Here is a 22,493-nt window from a genome sequence, read left to right as displayed (position 1 = left end):
TGTCCCCCCTGCCCCAAATTCACATGTTAAAATCCTAATCCCCAAAGATGATGGTATTAAGAGGTGTGGGACCTTGGGGAGGTTCTTAAGTCATGGGAGCAGAGCCCTCTTGAGTGCTATTAGAGAGGGGCAGTAGGGGGATGGATTAAACGGGTGATGGGGATTAAGGAGTTCACTTGCTGTGATGAACACCAGGTGTTGTTTGGAACTGTTGAATCACTATTGTGAACACCTGAAACTAATATTACACTATATGTTAGGTAACTGGAATTTACATTAAGGAAGGAGGGAAGGAGGGAAGGAGGGAAGGAGGGAAGGGGGGAAGGAAAGGAAGGGAAGGAAGGGAAGGAAGGGAAGGAAGGGAAGGAAGGAAGGAAGGAAGGAAGGAAGGAAGGAAGGAAGGAAGGAAGGAAAGTGCTGAAAGACCTTTGGCTGTGTGAGAACTGAGAGAAGGCACTGGCTGTGAACCAGAAAGAGAGCCTTTACCGAAACGTGACTATGCCAATGCATTGATCTCAGACTTCCAGCCTCCAGAACTGTGAGAAATAAGGTTTCGTTGTTTGTAAGTTATTCAGTCTGTGGAATCTTGTTATAGCAGCCTGAACAGACTAAGACAACACTTAACCTCTTGGTGACAAATCAAGGAAGCAACAGAGAGTGGAAACGAGAGGCCCTGCCTGTGTGAATTCTTGCTGATATTTAGACTAATGACTCTAAGCTATCATTCACTGTGTAGACTTTGGAAAATTATAAAACAATTTGTGAAGAAAACCAAATTTCGTTCTTAATGTATCTGTATCTGTATATATGTGTGATAGGGTATTTCTAGTTTCTGTATGTTGTATAATCTTTCATGTATTTTTCTTGATCTTTTTAGTTGGACTTTATATAAATTTTTTACAAAATACAAATTAAGTCTAATTGAGAGCCATTCCATATTTTTTTTTATCCAGAGGTCAATATATAATGTAGCCACACATTTCCTCTTTTTGAAAATTGAGTCATTTGCTTCTTTCTGGTTGTTCTGCATTTTTCTCTTCCTGCATAATTAAAATATTTATGGCAGTGACTTTGAGATCATATTTGTACATTTCTACGGCTCCCTAGTGTATAAATCTTCTGTTTCGAGACTTGGGTTAATTTAAAGTAACTAGGGAGTGTCTCAGACCATTTACATATTACCTCAAGCAGTAATATCTTTTTTATATTGTTCTAGATTTTTAGCTTGAAAGTCATTTTCTTTGCTACAAAAGATGGAATTCAAGGAATGTTTGAATATTCTTCCTTCTTTTATTTGTTATAATTTTCACTAAGCAGTATGTCCAGTTTTTCTTCTCATCTCTACAAGTAACTTTAGAAGAGTATAGATTTTTTTTTTTTATTTTAAAATTGGTGTCGTAATGGACTCAAGAACACATGGATGTGAATCTTAATTCTGTTTTGTTTATTGGTTTGAGTGACTTTCTTAGCTTTTAGAAGTTTTCTTCATCTGTAATTCTGAAAAAAAATACATATAACCATTTAGGGTTTGTTAAGCACTTAAGGAACATACAATGTAAATAGAAAACATTTAGCATAGTGTTTGGCATATAGTATATAAAACACATTGTTAATTTCATTAAGTCACAAATTCATTTTTTCTGTGTTTTCTTGGAGTCATCATCACAGAGTAATTGAGAGTTACTGTGTCTGAGTTGTGTCTCTGGGAAACAGACCATGAACTGGATTTAGGAATGCAGAAGTTTAATTAGGGAGGGAGGGGGTGTGCAGGAAGAGGCTTCAGAATGCAATCCAGATCTGTCTTCTGTGAAAAGAGAAGAAAGTCTTAAACTGATATAGAATTCTGTCACATTCTCATCTGGCCAAAGGAGCTTTGGAGCAAAATTACCCATAGAGCAGACTCACAATAGGTAGAAATGCCAGACTCCAGCATCTCTGCCATGCTCCTCATTGGCTGGGGAAAGCCTGGGAAGAGTGTAACATTGGTTCAAAAATTTAGATATTGTAATGAGGCACTGTCAGCCAACTGTGTTTCTTGCGGCCAAACAGCCAACTTTCTTGGAGGGAAATCGAAGCGATGCCTCTCAAGCTGCCCCATAGGTTTCTGGAACATGCTACCTGTGTTCATTCAAATATGTCCCCTTCACTTACTAAATGGGGGGTTGTAAGGTACTTAACCATTCTGCTCTTGGTTTCTTCATCTGTAAAAAGAAGAAAGTAATGGTAGCTATCATAACATTATTGTGAAGGTTAAATTAAATAACATATAGAGTATTTTAAATAGCATCTGAAGTGCTCAATAAATACTTGCCATTATTACTGTCATATTCTTACATATTTTGCTACTTTGATTTACTCTTGCCTACATACTCCCTTCTTGCATTTTATGTACATATTGTTTTTAAAAAACAGGTTTTGGGCACCTGGGGGGCTCATCCGATTAAGCATCCGACTTCAGCTCAGGTCATGATCTCATGGTTCTGGGGTTCAAGCCCCTCATCAGGCTCTGTGCTGACAGCTCAGAGCCTGGAACCTGCTTCAGAGACCGTGTCCCCCTCTCTCTGCCCCACCCCTGCTTGTGCTCTGTCTCTCTCTGTCTTTCAAAAATGAATAAACATTTAAAAATAACATTTAAAAAAACCAGGTTTTGCTGTGAACTTAAAATTGCTCTTAAAATCATCTTAAAATAACTTTTCAGAGAGTCCCCTGAGTGCATATTCATTGTTTATATGCTTTCCTTCTCTGATTTCTTCTTGTTCATTGTTATCAGTCCAGGTAATTGCACATATTAATATTTCATTTAATAATCCCATTTGGTATAGGTAAGAAGAGAGTCTACATGAGATTTTCATGTCAAAAGCTTGCAGAGTCGATGTACTAGTTCCACAGTATGAACAAAATAAGTTTCTTTGAGAGAAAATCATAAGCACTATGTGCTATATCCTTCCCAGATAAAAAGGAGCTATTTTATATCCATCAAAGTTGAAATAAGGTTTAGTTTAGTGGACCAGAAAAATATTACCTGTTTTGACACAAATACAATAGAACAATTCCAAAGAAATCCAATTTTGAACAGCATTGCACGCAAGGATTAGAAAGTTTCAGAAGATTTGGATTTTCTGAATGCTTTTTGTTGTTTGAGGTGCTCTCCTAAGATTAACTGAGCATATTATGTAAGGATGAACCAGCTTTATCGTTGTGCTTTTTCAATCTCTTCGAAAATGAAAATTTAATCACAAGCCATCATATTCACAGATTCTCATCCATTCCAAGGATCTAAGGTTTTTTTTTTTAAGTTGTAGTATATTTTATTTCTTAAATCATTATAAAAAAATGTCTAAGTTGTGAGATTTAAAACTATTCTGAAGTTTTTTATTTTTATTTTTATTTTTTTATGTAGTTGATACTAGTAAAGTGATATGCCAGTGTGAGCCCTGGCTTGACAAGGGAGCCCCATAAAAAGCTTTGGTTCCCGATTAAATCGTCTTTTAAATAATAACACATAAAATCTCAACAAAGGTCTAAGGTTTTAGATGTATCATCCTCTTAAGAAGATATTCCTTGACAGCTGTCCCAAGGCCACTACTAGTATTCTTACATAATGATATAAACTAAAAACTATAAACTATGGGTGCAGAAGAGAAATTGGATTATTTCTGCCGGCTTAAATGATCATGTCTTTTTTAATGATGTTTTTAAAAATCATGTAATAGTGATAGCATGACATATAGAGAAAGTAAGTAATGGATCGGAGTTCTCTTTTCATATTTTAATCACCACTTTTCAAACATTGCCTTAGCAATCATGTATTCACTGTAAATACTTATTGAGTAACTACTTTGTGGCTGGCCTACTTCTAGGTACAGTGATATAGAAGTGAACAATTGACCTAGGATTTATTCCCCAGCTTAAGATTCTCCATTATAATTAAGAATTATTACATTACCTGCAAGGCTAAATCAATACACAAGTCTTTACATCTATGAGCTTAAGTCATACAAGATCCCCTGAGCTTATTCCCCTGTAAACCCACACTGTTCTACTGCCCTTCTCTTTGTCTTTGAACATGTCAAACTTTTTCCTGCCTCAGGCCATTTGCACTAGTAGTTATTGTTATCTGGTATGCCCTTCCTTAAGATCCTATGGTTTCTTCTCATTATTCAGATCTCTGTCAAAAGTGCAACTTCATAGGCCTAAATAAAATGGCTCTCAACCCCACTCTCCAATCACTATCCTTTAATACTGTTTTTTTTAATCTAAAATAAGAATTATTGGAAGTTATCTTACTTATTTTTAAATATATGCTGATTTTTACAAATCGTTTATGCCCTTTCTGATATTGTGACTCCATTTGACAGCCATTTCCCAATTTTTTGCCCTTTCTCCAAGAACCTACCATGTGTTGTTCCTGGATGACTTTGCTCTTTGTTCTATTATAGCACTGAGTACTCTCTGTGTTATAGTGCTCTTTGTACTTGACTGCCCCTGGCACTAATATGTGCTTCACGTCCGTATATACAGCTCCTGCAGCAATGCAGTACACCGTGATTTCTGGGGAAAAGAAAAAAGTTATTGAGCAAATTAATGAATTAATTTTTACATTTGTACAATATTTACCACTTAATTACTACATGCTGTTTCAACCGTTTCACATAAATAAGGGGAAAAGGGCGTAAGCTTAATATCTCTTCTTTATTAAATGTTGCAGTGTTACATTCTTTTATTTTTTTAAGTATTTACTTTTGAAAGGAGAAAATGTGAGTGGGGGAGGGGGATAGAGAGAGAGAAAGAGAAAGAGAGAGAGGGAGAGAGAGGTGGGAGGTTAGAGACAGAATCCCAGGCAGGCTCCACACTGTCAGCACAGAGCCTGAGGCAGGGCTTGAACCCATGAACCATGAAGTTGGATGCTTAACCGACTGAGCCACCCAGGTGCCCCAAAACAGTGTTATATTCTCACCCTAAAATTCTCAGAGTCATGTATTCTTACAAGCCACTTGTGAGTTCTAAAGTATTGAATCTTTTTCTCATTAGAGGTCTATAACAGAAAGCAAGTACCAAGAACTATGAATGTTTGGGATACTACCATTTGAAATTTCTGTTCTAGGTCACATAATTCCCTTAAGCTAATTATGGAGAAAATCTCTGACATTTCATAGGAAGGAACTCATTTGCATATATGCATGAGAGGATAGGAGAAGCTTTATGTACTAATATTTTAATTATTCTTTGGATGTTTTTTATTTCTATAACCATTTTAATATATATCCCTTCTGTAGCAAAGAGCATATTGAATTTCTTCCAACAGTGAAAATATCATTGGAATTTCTTCCACCAATGATTATAGTTCTTCAGTATCCTGAAACTCAATTATTTATTAATTTCTCAAGGAGAAGTATGCTTGTTACTTATTAACATCATAATAGGTAATTCCTCCTATTCAGATAGATTTATGGAGTAAATCTTAGATAAGAAAAAACAGAATACTTAATGGCCTGATTATATGCAGAGAACAAAATATATATCTATTTGATTATGCTTATTTTCATAAGAATTCTGTTTCAGGGTACCTGGGTGGCTCAGTCACTTAAACGTCTGACTCCTGATTTCAGCTTGGGTCATGATCTCACAGTTTGTGAGACTGAGCCCTGCATCAGGCTCTGCGCTGACAGCCTGGATCCTGCTTGGGATTCTCTCCCCCCCACCTCTCTCCCTCAAAATAAATAAACATAAAAAAAAAATTCTGTTTCAAAATGGAATTTAAGTCCCCAAATACTCATAAGAAAACAAAATAAAACAGATCACCAATTAATGTAGCTATAATGTGTGCCACTGAGGTAACTTCCTCATATATCACTAGAATCAACCAGAATAAAGACAGTCTTGCTAGACTCATACAAAGAGAAATAATTCAGCTTTTATATTCAAATATTATTCTTCCATATGTGGTTAATATACATATCAATGACAGGAACATCAGAAAATTTATTAGATAACTAAACTGGGTCAAGTATTAATTTAAAGGCGTTACTTAATTCTCCAATAACCTTAGATCTAGAATCAAGTTTTTAAAAAATATTAAACTAATTCCTCATAAAAGGATACCTTTCATTACTTTATTTCAGAATGTTGTTTTATATAACTTATGACATATTTCTCTAGAGTTATGTTCTCAAGAGTATAGTAATTTTTATGATCTGGAAAAAGGTATGGGTTGGCATTGCTTTTGCTTTCTATTTTATTGAAGCAGTCAACTTGAACTGAAATTAATGCAAGAGAGAAATAAGCATAGTTCAATGGAAATTTCCATGCCCCACGGTCTGTGGTGTTCTTTGTAGAAATCTAGGGTGAAATGGCAGTGATTTCCATTCTAAAATTTTTTTCCAACATTCTTTTCAATGCCTTTGATAGTGCATGCAAAGAGGTATTGCAGTCACTGGCAGCCACACTTGCCCAAATACTCACGATGATTGCACTTTACGTAGATTTATATGTTGAGGATTTTACACACTGAGATAGTCAGCAATTCATGTCCACATTCTTCCAGTGCAAAAAAAAATGTGCAAACCACATGCTAGTTGATTATGTGTAATACCTCAACTTGGTCAGCACTGCTTTAAAAGAAAGATGAACTCAGGAGCATACTGGAAAAAGAGAAAGTGTGGCCTAGAAGAAAGGAATAAAAGCGAAAAATGGTAGATGGGCTAGATTTTTATCTTGGAGTCCTACAACAAATTTAGGTTGATTTTCTCATTACCTTCTCCATTTCCCCACACATGTGTCCTACTCAGTCCATATTGTTTTCCAAATCATTTTATTTTTATTAATCTTTACAACCAGTACAGTAATTAATTCCAGAAACAGGCTTTTTGGCTTCCTGACTTCACATTAGCAAAGATAGTCCTTTAGGACTGAAAATAATGATCTCTGGCATGCCATGTGTACAGTTTTAATTTTAAATTAGTAAAATGTTTGGCAGAAATATTAGGGACAAGTGAGGGTGTACAATGAATGAGATAACTGTTCCATTTTTCCCACACACAAGTGAAACTACTTGCCATGAGGGCAGGTAGGATGTGGCCATGCTTCCCTACCATGGTGAGGGAATTTCTCTCCCACAGTGCATCCTGGGAAGTGATCTTGTTTTATAAACCCTCCAAAGGCTTATGATTATGACAAGAGCCATGTTGGAAAAAAAATAAGCAACTGACCATGCTGTAACCATAATGCTTTTCCTATTCCATGTCTATATACTGAAGATGATTCCTCTGTAACACGTGCATTTTCCCCATAGTGAGCTCCACTCAGCTGATGTGTCAACTTATGGTCTAAAATGCAAGGATATCTGTTGGGTAAACTATGGCCCTAATTACAGAAGCATGAGGGATGAAACTGATTTGTGTTAACAGTTATTATGTTCACCCTTCTACAACCCTATGCCCTAGATTTTAATGTAATTTTTAATAAATAAGGACTCCCAAACTTGGACCTTTCCTGTTACTCCCATTAGAACTTTTAACCCATTAACCTTTAACCTTTCCCATTAACCTGTTTTCTTTAGAACATGGACCTTTAAAGTGAGCAATAAAATGGCTTTTTCTAGAATAATTCATGTGCTTTTTACTCATGAGAATATGCCATACAAATGTAGGGGATTGAAAGTTCCCCACATTTTTTGGGATGAATACTTGATTCAAAATGAGACTTTCTCATGAGGAATCAAAATGGAGGCTTTATTTCTCTTCCTTTCTGGAGGCCAAGAAGTAATAATTGTATTATATATTTTTCAAGTTTTTATTTAAATTCTAGTTAGTTAACATATAGTGTGATATTGGTTTCAGGAGTAGATTCAGTGATTCATCATTTACATACAACATCCAGTGCTTAACACAAGTGCTCTCCTTAGAACTAACTCATCACTCATTTAACCCATGCCCTGCTTACCTCCCCTCTATCAACCCTCAGTTTGTTCTCTATAGTTGGGAGGTTTGCTCTCTTATGGTTTGCTTCCCTCTCTCTTTTTCTTTTTCCCTCCCCCTATGTTCATTCATCTGTTTTGTTTCTTAAATTCCACATATAAGTGAAATGATATGGTATTTGTCTTTCTCTGACTTATGGAAATAATAATTTTAAAACATTGTGTTGTATTCAAAACAGAAGAGGATGATAGGTTGATTTAAGTGACTAAACAAACTCAAGGACAGCAACAACAGAACAAGAGCAATCATTGTGCTCTTTTGTGATTAGAACAGAGATTATTTAGTATACCTCCTCCCTTCAAAGATCTGCATTTGAAAGTTTAACCAGAATGATATTTTGCTTTTCTACTTGTATTACTGACATTTTAATAGTCTCCCCCCATTTCTCCTTTAGAAACTGTAATCTCAAAAGAATGATTTAAACACTGATGCATTTAGATAATACAATGTACATGATTGAAAAAAATTTAAATACTATAATTTAAGACACTTAATGCCACAGTTATTTTCATATTAGTTATACCCTCATGCTAGTATAATTCTAATCTAAATTTCTGGCTCGACATGTTTGATTCTGTGGGCATAATCTCAGGTGTCCAAAGCCTTAGGTACTTTTCCATTTCATTTTATTTTTAGCCTTTGTTTGATTTCAATAATGTAATTATTGAAACAATTAGGAAAAAAGCACAGTGAGCAAACTTTCAAAACCTAAAATTCTATGAATCTGTAAAAATCACCATGCCACTGACCAAATTTAGAAGCTATCAAATAAGCTTAAATCAGGTCATTTTGATCTAGACTATTTTTATCCTCAGAGAAATAAAGAGGCAACTTTTCTGCCAATGAGCAGTTTTTAAAATATTTTTAAAGAGATTTTATTTTTAAGTAATCTGTGCATCCAATGTAGAGCTCAAACTCACAACCCCAAGATCAAGAGTTGCATACTCTACTGACTGAACCAGCCAGGTGCCTCTTTAAAAAAATGAATAAATAAGATTTTATTTTTAATTCATGCCATTAAGTAGTTTAAAAAAATGTAAAAACTCCTTTTTCACAGATTGATTATCCCCTTCCCATCTCACCTGTTGGTCACCTGTCACATTAGTGAGAGCATGCATACCTTCTCTTAGGAACATAGCAAAAGTTACAGCTTTTCTTCACAGCACAGGTGAAGCAATGAAAGTGAGGAAATTTGGAAGCCTTGTAAAGATCAATGAGAAATAAACGCGAAGTTACTTTGCAAAGTATAAATTACTATTTACATATAAATATGGCCATTCTTTGCCCCATTACTATTATTACTGGTGCCGTTACTGCTGCTACTACTATGACTATAGTTAATAATTGGATTTTACAAAGCCTGAAAGAATCTCAAAGATCCTATTCGTCCATGAGAGGAGGTGAACTGCCATCAGTTGATAATAGGCCTTGTCACAGAGATCCATATCTGAATTGTGGCTCAATATTCAACATCTTTGTTATCTGAGCCAAATTACCTTAATTATCTGTGCTTCAGTTTCCTTCTCTGTAAAGTGGGAATACAAATTGTATCTGACCTTCAATTAAAAAAAAAATGTATCTGAGTAATTCCACTTCGGGTCATGATGGAGTAAATGGTACTAGACTTTTCTTCTGTGTAAATAACCAGATAAATATGTACAAATAACCTGTGTGTCTGTTTCCAGACATTAGGCTATACCCAGAGCCGACTGCCCTTAAAGAGAGGAAAAAACATGCTAAGACCTACAATTGTTTCAGCTTTCTGCCTGGATGTGTATTCCAGACTGTGGAGCAGGGAGAGAGAATTTATATAAGGGTGGCATTTTTGCTCAGTTGAGGAGTTAGCAAGCAGAAATCAGTGAAGCCTAAGCAGCTGGAATTTTTAGGGTGGAACTGTAAGGGGAGGAAGCAACACAAGAAAAGGCACTAAAATTTACAGAAGGGTTCCGTTGGTCTTTAAATATGGAACTGTCACATGTGATCAGACTCCATGAGGCCATCAGAGAATAATTACTGGAACAGGACAACTTCTGGGAGCTATTTGCTGAAAGATCACCAAATGAAATTTTTAAAGGAGCTGAATATATTCGAGGTCTGACCAGCCAGAGCAGAGTATCTTACAGAACATTCAGTAGAGAATCTACTATACAGTTAAAAACAAACAAAACAAAACAAAACAAAAAACCTTTAAGCAATTTAGTCTGTATTGGTTATCTTCATTGAGTCCTTCTTGTTCCTGTTTCATTTTCTAAACTTTGAGGTGAGGATGAGGGTAAATTTTACTAAAAGAGAGGTGGAGATGTGACCCTCTTCTTACAAAAGGAAAAAGGAATAAGAGAGAGATAAAAAAAAGTAAACATGAGACACATACGCATGAATCCAAAGGAAAAGGGACAAATGTCATAAAAATAAGAGTTCTGAATCACTTTAATACTCATGACAAAAACTCTTACCTCTCAGCGCCATGACCTAATAATATTCTTCACCAGACCTCCATCAGCGCTGCTGTTTCTTGGGGGTAGAATACAGAGGGCTTCAATTCAGCTAGAGAGGCTGAAGTTTTCCATTAGTATCATGACCTGAACTCCAGTGATAGCAACATGGAAAAGGAAATAAATTGAGAGATGCTGCAGAGGGATAAATACAGGAGTTTCAGTGATTAAAATGAGAGAAAACCGTGGCACCATAAATAGGATATGGGCCATGTATATAATAGACAAGGATACAAAAAGTACACAATGCCTTGAACATACGGAGACAAGTCTAATTTTGTGTATACAGAATCGGGCTGGTGTATCACTGAGGTGAAGCTGTGCAGCTGATAACAGAACAAGGAGACATATTTTATATGAGCTGTGGAAATAAATATATAGATTTCAAAGTGATCTGTTTGGAGGTGACTATGGACTTTTAGAAAATAATTAAGGAAGAAGTTGACATTAAGGGAAATAAAATAAGTTTAGATAAAATGTGAAGTAAATGGAAGATGAGCCAGCCAACATAGATGAAGGGTGAGAACACAGATGAAGTGAGAAGTGAGATTACCAGTGTTCAATGGGTAAATTAACTTGCTAGGGCTGTGTGATATTGCGATTATAGGAAGAAATATATGTTTACTTTTTGACATCCTTCCAGCACAGAGCTCCTAAAACCATTAGGATTTCCTAAGGAATGGAAACAATAAACATGTTTCTGTTGCCAATGAAGTGACTTTTGCAACAAACCTAAGGATGAGGGCTGGTTTCCAGGAGAGCCAACCTGTGATTATAGACTGTTGAAACTTTCAGTTCCACTCCACCCTTAAACAAACATACTGGGAAGAGAGGGGCTGGAGAGTGAGTCCAGTCACTAACAGCTGATGATTTAATCAAGCATGCCTATATAATAAAACCTCCATAAGAACCTAAAAGGGTGGTATTTGGAGAGCTTTCAGGTGGGTGAACATGAGGAGATCAGAGGAGAGTGGCAAAGCATGGTAGCTCCACATCCTTTTCCCAAGTCTTGCTCTATGCATCTCTTCCATCTGTCTGTTCCTGAGATCTATTGCTTTATAATAATCTGGTGATCTAGTAAGTAAAGTCTTTCTCTAAGTTCTGTGAGCTTCCCTAGCAAATTAACCTGAGGAGAGGGTCTTGGAAATCTCTAATCTGTAGTCAGAAACCCAGATGATAACATGGGCTTACAATTGGCATCTGAGAGGAGCATGGGGGAGGAGGGCAGTCTTGCAGAACTGAGCCCTTACCCTGTGGAATATGATGCTAGCATTAGGTAGATAGTTGTCAGAATTGAGTTGAATAGGGCACCCAGCTGTTGTCAGAAAATTATTGGTGGTGTGGGAAATCAACACACACACACACACACACACACACACACACACACACACACGTGCACACACACAATAACTGAGTGTAGAACCCTTTTGCTGCCATAACAAAATACCATAGACTGTGCAGCTTAAACAAAAGAAATATATTTTCTTACCATTCCGGAGGCTAATTGTCCAAGATCAGGATGTTAACAAGTTTGAATTCTTCTGAGACTGCTCTCCTTGGTTTGCAGGTAGCTGCCATTAACCGTGCCATGCAGGGTTTTTTCTCTGTAAAGAAAGATCCCCAGTGTGTCTCTGTAGGTCATAAGAGCCCTCTATTATAAGATCACCAGTCAGATTGGATTAGGGTCAACCCTAACAACCTCATTTTTACTTAATTACCTCTTTAAAGGACCTATGTTCAAAGATAGCTACATTCTGAGGTGCTGGGGGCTAGGACTCAACACATAAACTTTGAGGGAATACAATTAGCCCATAACAATGAGAGAGAAAGAAAAGGATTTCAAGATATCTACAATAAACTAGAAACTGTCTAAAACTAAAACTAAACTATCTACTGAAAGATATCTACAATAAACTATAGAGTGAGGATAGAGAGATTACAAAACATAAGCTGTGGAATTCATAAACAAAATAGTATGAAAGGGATAGAAGACAGAATGTAAAGGATTAGGATTGAGTGTTTGAATGGGCATTGAAAACAGATATTGCAATTTGAGGGTATAACAAGAATGGAAGGACCATTTTTTCAAGTGCAAAGATCTGTGCACTTTCAGTTGAATGGAAAAAGTTGATGATACATGATGTAATAGATATGGTTGATGGAAAAAAAATTGTGAAGGACGTTGGAAGGAAATAGATTAGAAGGAAAAGGTGTTAGGGGGATTTAATTTGCAAGATTTTTTTAAGTCATGGAGAGAGAAGTTGAATATGCCATTGGTTTCAACCTTCATTAAAGTAGGTAGCTAGGCCATCTTGAAAAAAAGGAAAGTGTTTGTCCTTCTCGGACTGACTGATTTTACTTAGCAACTTGCGTGATGTATCTAAAATGGTCAAACACAAGGAAGTAGAGAGTAGAATACTGGTCATGAGGGGTTAGGGGAGTAGGAAATGGGAAGTTTCTATTCAAATGGTATAGAGTTGCCATTATATGAGATGATTATATTCTAGAGATCTGCTATCCAACATTGTTCCTATAGTTACAATACTGTATTGTACATTTAAAAATTTAAGAGGGGGGATTTCATGTTAAGTGCTCTCACCACAATAGAAAAAATAAAAGTGGTGCAGCTCCCGCTTACTAGTAATGCAAACACATAGGAAATGATGGAGAAAAAAGAAGTTAATGTAATAGTGGCATTGAGTAGGTTTAAGAGGAAGCAACAAATGAGAGGTTGAAGATAGGTAATTGTATTTAAAGATGTGTTTGGTGGAATGCTGGAGAGATAATAGGAATGGAACGTTCTTGTGCTTCAAGAAGAAACAATGCTAACACTAGGTTTCAAGGATTTGTCAAATAAAGAAAAGTAGTTTAATTTCACTGAAGAATGAGTGGGAGATGAGCTAATATCAGGCAGCTGACATTAACAAAAGTAATCTTTTTTTTTCCCCTGTCACTCTTAGTGGCCCTGCTCACATAATAAACCACATTAAGAGCTAAGGGGTTATTTTAATTCTGTAACAATGCCTCATCTTTGAATTATCTGAGTGGTTTTCATTATAAACTTTTGTTGCAAATTTTAATAGGCTGAATATACACAGCCTTAGGAAAGCTAATTTGTTTCGAAGGAATTCTTTAATAGCTATTACAAAAACTAAGAAAAAAATAGACCTTAAAAAAAGGATTAAAGTTGATTTATCTATGTCTCAGAAAATGCAAGCTAACTGAAAATACAACATGCCTCAATGCATGGAAATTGTTGTCATAAAAATAAATTATCTCAGTGGATATGCATTCAGAAAGTGGTAAATAATGCTGTTCACTCATAAGAACACATTTTAAACTGGAAAAAATTACAGACATCTCCCATTAAGAAAGATAGCCTCTTATGTTCTTGTAATATAGACACACTAAATGGTATAAAATCACAGCACAGTCAGCAAGTCTGAAAACTCACGAGGTCATGTCTACATAATGATAGTAGTAGGATCCAGGTTCAAAAATTATATTGTGCCCATGTTGCCTGTTCTCATTCCACTACAAGATAATGTAACTAAAATAGATAAGCGGATTTTTTATCTATGGTTTCATAGGATTCAGAAAAATTTGGTACATATTCACACTCACAAGGAGATAAATTTGGCAGGGTAACATATTCACTTCCGTTGCAGTTCAAAGGAATAAAAGAGTGCATTGACCTCTTATTCTTTCTATCTGATCTGCTCTTCCTGAAAAGCCTCCAACCCCAGTGGACTACTGAAGGAAGGAAAACTAAATTTACCTAATCCAGTAATCTTAGTTTGAGTCGATAATGTCAAACGATCCTTTTGGGGGGGAGGGGGAGGGAAGGGGGGAGACTAAAAGCTGGGGAGGGGCAGAGAGAGGGGAACATAGGATATGAGGCAGGCTCTGCATTGACAGGTTGACAGCAGCAAGCCCAATGTGGGGCTCAAACTCCAGAACTGCATTGAGTCCTTCTTGTTCCTGTTTCATTTTCTAAACTTTGAGGTGAGGATGAGGGTAAATTTTACTAAAAGAGAGGTGGAGTGAAAACAGTGTGCTATTTATCTTCTTGGCCATGATGCCTACCCCAGAGTTTTTCACATCATGGGTTTTCAATCATCTCTTTTTTTTTTTAATGTTTATTTTTGAAGGAGAGAGAGACAGAGTAAGTGGGGGAGGGGCAGAGAGAGAGAGAGAGAGAGAGAGAGAGAGAGAGATAAACATAGAATCTGAAGCAGGCTCCAGGCTGTGTCAGCACAGAGCCTGACGCAGGGCTCAAGCTCACGAACCTCAGTATCATGACCTGAGTTGAGGTCGGATGATTAACCTATTGAGCCACCCAGATGCCCCTTTCAATCATTTCTTGAATGAAAACATAACTTTTAAGCTCCTAAAAAGTAGATGACATAGTGATTACATATGCATGTTGTCCACAAAACCAGATAAGTAACATCTCTGTGAAATGTGCACTATAACATTTGGTCAATGAGACAAATCAATTTCAACTTGTTTAAATTTTCAAAACAGATGCAAACTCTGCCAATTTGGATTTTGTGAGGCATCTCTTTTAGCAAATTACAGCTATAGATTTATGGGGAACTTTCATCAATTTTAAGGACTGAATAAAGCCCAAGCATCTTGGGAGGATCATCTGAGGCTATGTTGTATGATATCAGGAAAAAGAAAATAACTTACAGAATAGTCAGATTAATATAAGATGAAAAGCATTACATTAACGTAAAAAACAGCCCTAACATTTCCCTTTGCCTTTATTTCATAATGTTCTGCAGCATTGAGGGAGACTAGCAAAAAATCCTTCTTATCTATTTGGTTGGTAAGTTTCCCAAATCTTCACAAAGTCAACATATTTCATTTTAAAGAGTTATAAAGTATAACTGTTGTCCCCATTCCTATTTGACTTTCTTAAAATTAATTTCCCACACACAACAGCCAAAATATTTTTGAAAATCCCTATCAGATCATGTCATCACCCTGCTTAAAATATGAGATGTTAGGATTAATCTGCCTTCTTACCCTGAATTACATAGCCCTGTATATTATGACTCTTACCTGCTTCTCCAACTTTTCTTACCACTTTCACTCTTGATTACAGTGCTCAGTACACTCAGTCCAACACTCCCTAACATTCAAAAAAATTTTTTTTCATGTTGAGGTCTTCACCCTACTTCCCTCTATCTGAAATGTTGTTCTGTTTTCTTTTTTTTTTATGTGAGTCCTTATTACCCTTCAGTATCAGTTCAATGTTACCTTCTTAAGATAATTCTCCCCTAATAATCCTATCTAATGAAACCATATGTGAACATTTCTTTCATAGCACCTTTTATAATTCAACATTAAATTATATGTTTATTATTATTTTTTCCTTATCTCGCTCTTCCCCCATTAGGTCCATGAAAACAGGGACCTTGTCTTTTGCATGCATTGCTATATCCCTAGTGATCTGTCCATAGCAGGTGGTATTCAATAGATCTCTATTGAATAAATGAGTGAGAACATTATATATATATATATATATATATATATATATATATATATATATATATGGTGGGAGGAGCATAGGGCCTTAGAGTCAGATTGACTGGTTTTGGATATCAGCCCCACTGCCCACTAGCTATATACCGTGAGCAATTTAGTTGATCTCATTATGCCTCAGTAAAATAGAAATGATGAAAAGCCAATCTCTACACTATTGTGGAGATTAAATGCCTAGAACACAGTTAAGCATAAAACATACTTAATAAACATTAGCTTTATCAGAGTGGGAAGCAACATGGTCTTATTTAAAGAGAAGGAAACTGCCTATATGTCCACCACTCATTTTTAAAATTAGGAACCCTAATATTTAGAGGAAAGGAGACTGGTAGTGGACTTTGTTCCCTTCATGTAGAAAGGGAAAATTTAAAAGTTTTCCATTAGCATATCCCTGAAAAAACAGGCCACAAGCATGGGGTGACTTAGCCAGCTAGGAAATATGTCTAGGAGACAGTGATTGTTTTTCATAGAGTACTACACATAATGACATGAAAGATTCTCAGAACAGGCAAAGTGGGTAAATGCTATAATTTTCTATGATTAACTCATGAAAAGATTGAATAATTTTCCAAAAGAGACTTTATACAGATGAAAAACACTATTTTGAACCAGGAGAAATGGATAAGCTAAATTTAAGGTTTATTTTTTGTTCTTTATTCCAGTCTTTTGAAACTAGGGTTAGATAGTAAGACGAAATCAGTAATAGGAAATAAAATTACAAATTCTGTGAATTTGACTTATAGTGTATACCTTTTGAAATTCCAGACACACACATACACACTCATTTAAAATGGTTTTGAATAATATTTTAAAACATACTATGAAAAAATTCATCGATTATGCCGTGTCTGACGCCAAGGAAAAAGTCCTTGAACTTGAGTGTGCAAAAGAATTGGCATGGTGATGTTATCCAATTACAGATATTCAGTCTTTAACTCCAAAGAGTCCGATTCAGTAGGGTTGGGCGGGCCTGGAGATATGCATTTAAAAAACTCATAGATGACCAGTCATGTGGCAGGCTGCATGAGGAATAAACTTCAATAAAACTCTTTGCTTTAAAGACTTGTCAGACTGGTAGTTTCAGCAAATTAAGAACACACTTTCACAGGGCTTAGTCCATAAGTAAATAACAAGCCCAGACTTTAGATTGTATGAAAAGAGGGGGAGTAAGTCATTGAAAATACAAATGCCATCTGCTCATAATCTGAAAACCTAATAACTATCATTGGCCGTATCAACTGATAACCAGAAAGTGTTGAAATACGTTTTTAAAACATACTTTAAAGTGGCCAATTAGCTCAGTTGGTTAGAGTGTGGTGCTAATAATATAAAATACTTTAGGGAATGCAAACTCTGTATAATTAAAAAGGTTAGGGGAAAAAAAGTCTTACACAGAAATGAAGACAAAATTTCATATATTCTTCTACTCTTCCTAAATATTTCATTTCCAAATAGCTTAAATTATACCTGAAGTCAAATACAAGGTGTGCCAACTGCTGACAAGTACCCTTAATTTTATACCCTTAAATGCTGATAATCAAGGGCAAATGCATTCCCATTGGAGTCTCAAGTGGCTTGAGCCCATATGTCATTTAAAAAAGATTTTTCTTCCCACTGTGTGGTTCCATCTATGTATTACATTCAGTGACAGACAAAACTAATCCATGCTGTTAAAGGTCATGATTGTAGTTGCCATTGAGGGAAGAGGAGTGGTAGGGACTGGGGATAGAGGACTGGGGGAAAATGAGGAGGTTTTGATGGTGCTGGTGATATTCTATTTCATGATCTGGGAGGTAGATATACAAGAGTTTAAACAACAGTGAGCTATATACATAGGACATGTACCTTTTGAAATAACTTTTTGTCAAAAAAAATTAAGTTAAAAAAATAAAATGTTTTTGTTGTTGTTTTAGAGTACTTTTAGATTTACGGAAACATTGTAAAGATAGTCCTGAGAATTTCCACATACCTCACACTCAGTTTCCCCTATTATTAACATCTTACATTTGCCACAGTTTATTCAGATTTTCTGTTCCAGGATTCTAATCCAGGATTCCACACTGCATTTAGACATCATGTCTCCTTGGCTGTGATGGTGTATCATCAATTTTTGATGACCCTGACAGTTTTGAGAATATGGTCAGGTATTTTGCAGACTATCCCTCAATTAGGATTTGTCTGATATTTTTCTCATTATTAGACTGGGGTTATGGGTTTGTGAGAGGAAGTGGCATTCTCATCACATCATATCTGGAGTACATACTATCAACATGACTTAACACCATTGATGTTAACGTTCATCACCTAAGGTAGTTATTGTCAGATCTCTTCACTGTAAAGTTACTGTTTTTTCTTCTTCCTTTCTGCACTTTGCTCTAAGGATGGAAATCACTTATGCAGCCCACACTCAATGTGTAGGAAGTTATGCTTTACCTACTTGAGGTTAGGATACCTACATAAATTTTTTGGAATTCTTCAGCACAGGAGAATTTTTCTGTTTCCTCCTCTTTATTTGTTTATTCTCGTAGTTATATTAATATGATCTAATAAATATTTATATTTTACTTTGGATTGAACTAATACTGCTTCATTATTTGTTCAAATTTTACCAGCCTTGGTCACTGGGAACCATCTTAATTCCTGAGTTCCTGAGTCCTTTTGATGTATACACACACAGTGCCTTTTTGTTTTGTTTTTGTTGTATTTGTTCGTTTTGGCAAACATTCCCTTCCTTTCAGGCACTACAAAATGCTCCAGGCTCCTCCTACACATTTCCCACTTCAGGCCTAGAGTCAGCCATTTCTTCAAGGAGCAACTGGCTCTTTTTATTGGAGAATGAGAAAACCAAGATCTGAGTACTGAGTGTGATCACTGCCACTAGAATGTTGTTGATTCTATGCCCTCTCAGCTGACAGATCAAGAAAATATGTGTGTATATACTAGCTCATGTATGTTTAAATATCTATACATATCTCTATATGTCATCACCTGCTTCTATATTAAGCTGAATATAAATTTACACAAATTCTACTCCATCACCCCATGAATCCTTCTAGTTCTTCTTCTCTGTAGCCCCCCACTCCAACAACAAGAAACCTGGTATGCAACCCATTAACTTAATTGTTCAGTTGCAGTAGACATGTAAAACATTAGCAAAATTGTCAACCAGTTATGCTGTGCAAAACAGTTTTATCAACCAGGGTACCGTACTTACAAGCAGTTTCTTCTGCCTTTAGTCTTACAGACTCCACACATCTCCCAAATTACTTCAGTCAGCACCTTTCACTCCCTCCCCTTTAGCGAAGTTGTTTCACATTCATTTACTCTTGTATTCTGTCCTGTGGTATCTTTTTAAATATTTGAATTGACTTTTTAAAAGTTTACATACCTAAAGGTTCATTCTTTGTGCTGGAAAGTTCTATGGGTTCTGACAAATACATAGTTGCATATAACCATCATTACAGTATCATACTGAACAGTTTTGCCTGCTCCTAACATTCCCATTCCCTCTAAGTCATCCTTCCCCCACAACCACTGAACTCCTGGAAGCCACTGATCTGCTAGTTGTCCTGACGGTTTTGCCCTTTCTAGAATGTTATATAACTGAAAGTATATGTATGTAGCCTTTCAGACTGGCTTCTTTTCTTTAGTAATATGCATTTTAGATCCATCCCTGTGTTTGTGTGGCTTGATACTTTGTTTCTTTTTATTGAGTAGTATTCTGTTGTATGGATGTAAATGAGCTCATTTATCCATTTACCTATTGGAGGACATCTTGGTTGCTTCCAGACTTTGGTGATTATGAATGAAGCTACTATAAAAAAATTGTGTGTGCGTTTTGTGTGGATGTTATGTTTTTAAATTATTTGGGCAAATATCTAAGAGTTGTATTGCCGAATCCCAAGTGAAGATTAAGTTTGGCTTTGAAAGAAACTGCCAAAGTGTCTTCCAAAGTAGATGTACCACTTTGCATTCCTTCCAGAAATGAATGAGTTTCTGTTGCTTTATATCCTCACCAACATTTGGAAATGTCAGTTGTTTGGATTTTAGCCATTCTAATATGTGTATAGCAGTATCTCCTTATAGTTTTAATTTGTATGTCCCTAATGACCCGTGATATTGACTATCTTTTCAGGTGCTTATTTGCTATCATTATATCTTCTTTGATGAGGTATTTATTCAGTTCTTGTGCTCATTATTTACTGATTTAATTTATTTTTGTGCTTGAAGAGTTCTTCGTATAATTTTGGTAGGTTCTTTATCCTATATATGTTTTGCATATATTTTCTCCTAGTCTGTAACTTGTCTTTCATTCTCTTAATAGTATGGTTTGCAAAAGTTTTTAATTGCATTAAAGACTAACTTACCACATTTTTGTCTTTTATAGATCACACTTTAAGTATTACATCAAAAACTGATCACCAAATTTAAGGTCACCTAGGTTTTCTCATATATTCTGGCAGTTTTAAATTGTTTCATTTTACATTTGGTATATGCATTTTATATGTAAGACATACATCAGTGAAGAACTCTTTTTGTTTTTGTTTGTATTTTTGTCAAGATGAATCTTCTATTCCAAGATATTTTTGCCAAGTGTTCACCCACTGGCCTGAGCTGGATTAAAGAAAAGTTGTGTCCTGAAGTGGCCTGGCCTCAGTTAGATAGGCCAACACTTTGGTAACCACTCCCCCACATGCCATAGCTCTAGTGGCTACCAAGATCAAGCTCTACCTTGGTGCTATGGTATGTAGTGTTCTAGTGTGTTACTCACTTTCCATGCTTCCAGGTGTAGATAGCTCTGGATCTTGGGTGAACTTGAAGGCTCCTGAAATCTTAGGTTGAATTTTTGAGAATGTATTATGGAGAAGAAGGGCAGAAGGTAGTGGTGGGTTGTACCTGGCATCCTCTTATATCCTTAGTTGCCATGTTTGATGTTGGATCCTGTAATGTGTTTTATGCTAAAGAAAAGACACAGTAACCCGACTTGATTATATAAACTAAAATTACTTTGTTCTTGTGCAAGTCTTATTTCAGTAACTGATACCGGGAGGTCAGATTGATAGCTCTTTGGAAACCATAGTACAGTTATCAGAAATGCAGGCGGGTGGGCATGGCTGACATTTTAAGAACTAGATTTATTATACAGCTAATTCTAAGGTTGAAGTACTCTCCCTTGGGTTGGAATTCAGTTTTTGTTAATTAAAAATCCATTTATCTAAATTGTGTTAGGTTTCCCACAAACCTAAAATGTGAACACCTGCAAGTGATATTGACATTCTAAAGCCCTGACTGCATAAGGATGGGGCGGTTATTTTTCATTGTCAGAAATGCCCTTTTTCCAGATCTCTCTATGAGGAAAATAAGTATATGGTAGAGAAAAAAAATGAAGCCCACCATTATCCTCTGAGAAGATGGATACTTTTTAGAGGAAGGGAATGTCACTATATTGATAAATCCTTATTCTGAATTATTTTGCAGTAGATATTTAGAAGCAGTATAACATTATGATAAATGAAAGCTCAGATGCCAGACTACATGGTCTTGTATCCCAGCTCCAAAAATGATTGAATAGGGGAGCCTGGGCAGCTCAGTCACTTAATCCTCCAACTTTGGCTCAGGTCATGATCTCATGGCTCCTGAGTTCAAGCCCCCATAGGACTGGGCTCTGTGCTGACAGCTCAGAGCCTGGTGTCTGTTTCAGATTCTGTGTTTCCATCTCTCTCTCATCTCTCCCCCATTCACATTCTGTCACACACACGCTCTCAAAAATAAATAAACATTAAAAAAATTTTAATGACTGAATAGTTGATCTTGCACAAGTTTCTTAATCTCAGTTTCCTAATGTATGCAGTACATAATGATAGTGACTCTATACTCACAGGGATATATTCTGGTTTAATTTAGTGCTGCTTTGGTCAGGGATGAAGTTCTTTCCTCAGCCCTATTTCCATTAGAATCTTCAAATTTCCTACCATTTTTTCAAGAAGGAGCTTACAAGCATCCAAACTGTGGAAAATCAGGTTCTTTGCCCTTGATAGATTGGTGAGAGTAGGGGAAATTCATGACCCATCACAGTTTCATCTTAGAAGTGTCTCCAAACCATCCAGTCTCTCCTTTACATTTTACATGTAACATCATTTTTTCCTCTCATTTCCACAGGCTATTTCGTCTACGAAAAAGTCTTTTTCTGGAAAGAAAACCATGTTTTCCCTATATATTGGCAATTTCTTTCAATCTTTCTTTTCCCTTTAGTATAAGATACACAGAAGGAAAATAGCCCCTGGGTTACAAATGCCAGAGAAGAGGTTAGAGAAGTCGGGAAGATAGCTATATTAATTAATACTTCAGGATATAATTCCACCATACGTAGAACACCCAAAGCCTCATGCCTGGCACTAGTAAGGGACTAATAACAGACTTGTTATTATCTAATCATAATCAACATTATAATGATGACTGTCTTAGTTCGGGC

The 22,493-nt window shown here is 36.1% G+C and overlaps 1 long non-coding RNA gene across 1 annotated transcript; it reads right to left on the bottom strand.

The window, feature by feature from the left end:
• Window positions 1–1,400: 1,400 nt before the first annotated feature.
• LOC125165696 (uncharacterized) lies at window positions 1,401–12,064 on the bottom strand. Its single transcript, XR_007152190.1, has 6 exons — window positions 10,430–12,064; window positions 9,059–9,176; window positions 6,463–6,663; window positions 4,397–4,551; window positions 2,152–2,201; window positions 1,401–1,497 (listed from the first exon to the last, which is right to left on the bottom strand). It is a non-coding gene; the product is annotated as an uncharacterized LOC125165696 (long non-coding RNA).
• Window positions 12,065–22,493: the final 10,429 nt, after the last annotated feature.

This window comes from Prionailurus viverrinus, chromosome B2 (assembly GCF_022837055.1).
Source record: "Prionailurus viverrinus isolate Anna chromosome B2, UM_Priviv_1.0, whole genome shotgun sequence".
Classification (NCBI taxonomy): Eukaryota; Metazoa; Chordata; class Mammalia; order Carnivora; family Felidae; genus Prionailurus; species Prionailurus viverrinus.
This window is presented reverse-complemented; position numbering and strand designations above follow the sequence as displayed.